Source organism: Coffea eugenioides, chromosome 3 (genome assembly GCF_003713205.1).
Source record: "Coffea eugenioides isolate CCC68of chromosome 3, Ceug_1.0, whole genome shotgun sequence".
Taxonomy (NCBI): Eukaryota; Viridiplantae; Streptophyta; class Magnoliopsida; order Gentianales; family Rubiaceae; genus Coffea; species Coffea eugenioides.
Window position 1 is genome coordinate 12,245,446 of NC_040037.1, and position 3,580 is coordinate 12,249,025.

The 3,580-nt window shown below is 35.4% G+C and overlaps 1 non-coding gene across 1 annotated transcript; it reads right to left on the reverse strand.

The window, feature by feature from the left end:
- Positions 1-1,417: 1,417 nt before the first annotated feature.
- Positions 1,418-1,523, reverse strand: LOC113767155. Its single transcript, XR_003467878.1, has one exon. It is a non-coding gene; the product is annotated as a small nucleolar RNA R71 (small nucleolar RNA).
- Positions 1,524-3,580: the final 2,057 nt, after the last annotated feature.

Sequence of the window (3,580 nt, forward strand, 5' to 3'; positions counted from 1 at the left end):
TTGTTATATTATTCATGAGTAGCTAAATTTCTTTATCTAGAGAGTAGATAAATGATATGAATTGAATGTGATTTACACTTGCTATATCTTGTATTAACTTATCTATTTGTGCAGTTGTAATTACTTGTTGTTGTTTGATCACCAATAGCATGTTTATAGTTGTTATTAGTCAATGAGAATTGGTAGTAACAATGGAAAAAATATGAGTAGAGCTTGAGTTGTTTGTTCATGAAAATAGATGTACACTTAAGTGGATTAGCTAGCATTTCATGAAGGAAAACAGAGTAGAACTAGTAGTTCACCATGAAAATAGGGAAAACTGGATTACTCTAGGCCATTTTATCATGAGAATGAGATTTGGCAATATTGAAAATGAATCCCTGGTTAAACAACAATAATAACAAGAGGTAAATCTATTCATTTGTGTTGTTTATACCATAAGTGGAATCTACATCCCTAGATTTATTCTTGAGTGAAATTTATCCATTTGCATTTAGCATTTGTTAAACTAGATTTATAGACAACAACATTATAATTTCTCTGCTCAAATTCATTTATAAGTCTAAATAATAGAGAAAATAAGGGCCTAGTACTTGTTTAAATTGCTCCTCATGGGATCGACTCGATACATACCATACATTACGATTTCGACCTGTATAGTTGCAGTCAACGGGTATAAAATCGGATTCAAACTTGCATTGATATAAAAATTCCTTCAAGTTTTTGGCGTCGTTGCCAGAGAGTGGCAATATTAGGGTCTAATCATCTCTATTAATTTAGATATTTCTATTGTTTTTAAGTTGTTTATAGTTGATTTTGCATTAATTTAGTTTTTGACAATTAAAGCTGCATAATTTCTCTTATTTCTATTTATAGTAGATGCATCGAACATATCGAGAAGTTACACCTTTCGATCCAAAAATTTGAGAGGACACTTCGTAGACAAAGGAGCGATATACCGCATCAAGAGGAACAAGAGATTTGACAGCCGATAGAGGAAATTTTGAAAGAGCTACCGTTTGAGGAAGAAATGGCGGAAAACAAACCAAATAGGCGAGTTTTACGAGATTTTGCTTTACCGGGGACACAAAGATCTCAAACTAGCATTGCAAAACCAACGGTAAATGCTAATAATTTTGAGATTAAACCATCACTGATTCAAATGGTTCAACAATCTCAATATCGGGGTAATGCAACCGAAGATCCAAATTCTCACTTGTTAACATTTCTTGAAATCTGTGATACAATTAAATTTAATGGTATTAGTGATGATGCAATTAAACTTTGATTGTTTTCATTTTCACTAAGGGACAAGGCCAAGGTTTGGTTATAATCTCATCCTCCAAATACTTTTACTACTTGAGCTGAATTAGCTAAGGCTTTTCTTAATAAATTCTTTCCACCTGGAAAAACTGCTAAACTTAGAATGGATATAACTAGTTTCTCTCAACAGAAAGGAGAGACATTGTACGAAGGTTAGGAGCGCTATCAGGAATTACAACGAAGATTCCTCATCATGGTTTACCAGATTGGCTTATAGTGCAAACATTTTACAATGGTCTCACTTATCCAACAAAGACGCATGTAGATGCAGCAGCGGGAGAAGCATTGATGGGAAAATCAGCCAAGGAAGCTCAACAATTGATTGAAGAAATGGCCGCTAATAACTACCAATGGGCCAACGAACGAGGTAATACAAGGAGAACCGTAGGTATGCTTGAAGTAGATACCTTAAATATGTTAAGTGCAAAGATGGATAATGTGGTTAAGATGCTTAATAGGCATGTTGGTTCTAGCTCTAATCAAGGAGTAGTTGTTACATGTTCTACTACTTGCAGCGGAGATCATGATGATTCTATGTGTTCTAGCAGCGAACAAGTTCAATATCTCAACAATTACAACCGTCCACCCCAAAATAATCTATACTCCAATACCTACAATCCAGGATGGCTTAATCATCCGAATTTTGGATGGAAGGATCAAGGGAACCAACAAAAACCAGTTAATCCACTGGATTTTCAACCGAAGCAACCACTTCCAGAGTCCAAACCAGCTTGGGAATTGACAATTAAGAAGCTGGCAAATGTATCAAATGATAAAATTGAAAAGTTAGCTAGTGCCACTACTCAACGATTTGAAAGAATTGAGGGAATAATGGACAAACTCACCAATATGTATAGGAATGTTGAGATCCAATTAGGGCAAATAGCAAATGCAGTTAACAATCGCAACCAAGGGGATTTACCTAGCAAGACTGAGGTGAACCCAAGGGAGCATGTGAATGCCATAACCTCCATAGTGGTAAGGAAGTAGGTGAGCCACCTGTAGTTGAAAGTGAGAGAAAATATGAAAGAAGAGAAAACAAGCAGTTGAGTGAGTTAGGAGATGATAACAAAACAATTGATGGGAAAGAAAATGTGGAAGAGTGTGAGCCACAAATTGAAGAGGCAACACTAATTCCTCTACTGGTGCCATTTCCTCAAAGATTGAAACCTTCAAGAAATGACAAAGAATTTGAGAAGTTTGTTAACATTTTCAAACAATTACATATTAACATTCCTTTTGTTGATGCTATTTTACAGATTCCTTCATATGCAAAGTTTCTCAAAGAAATAATGACTAAGAAAAGGAGGTTAGTAGATAGTGAAACAATTGCATTAACGGAAGAATGTAGTGCCATCATACAAAATAAATTGCCACCAAAGTTGAAAGATCCGGGGAGTTTCACAGTTCCTTGCACTATCGGTAATGTAGAATTTTCTAAAGCACTATGTGACCTTGGTATGAGTGTTTCATTGATCCCTTTAACTGTGGCTAGGCAATTGGGGTTGAAAGAGTTAAAACGTACTAACATTTCCTTGCAATTGGCTGACAAGTCTATTAGACATCCAATGGGCATTTTGGAGAATATGCTTATTAAAGTGCAGAAATTCATTATTCCTGTTGATTTTGTTGTTTTAGATATGGAGGAAGATGTCAATGTACCTATTATATAAGGTAGACCATTTCTGGCCACTGCAGATACAATAATAGATGTTAAACGTGGTAAATTTAAGTTCCAAATTGGTGAAGAGGAAGTGGAGTTTGATTTGAGTAAAGTGGAGAAGTATCCCTCTTTTACTGACCATATTTATTCTATTGACATATGTAATGAATTAGCATTAGAGATAAGTCAAGTTAATCTTGATGATGATTCTCTTGAACTTTGTCTTAATGATGTAGGCTTACAAGAGGAACAAGTTGAAGAAATGACTGAATTTTTGCAGGCACAAATTCCTTACAAAAGGAGAAATGCGTATGAGGAGTTAGGGCTGAGCAAAGGGCTACCTCCACCATCGTGTGAGCAAGCTTCACGGCTTGAGTTTAAGCCACTCTCTAAACACTTCAAATATGCATTTCTTGGAGAAAATGAGACATTGCCGGTGATTGTCAATACTGCACTAGATGAGGAACAACTAGGAAAGCTTTTACGTGTTTTGAGGAAGCATTTAAAAGCTATAGGATGGACAATTTTTGATATCAAAGGAATTAATCCAACTATTTGTATACACAGGATTTTGTTAGAAGAAAATTCTAAGCC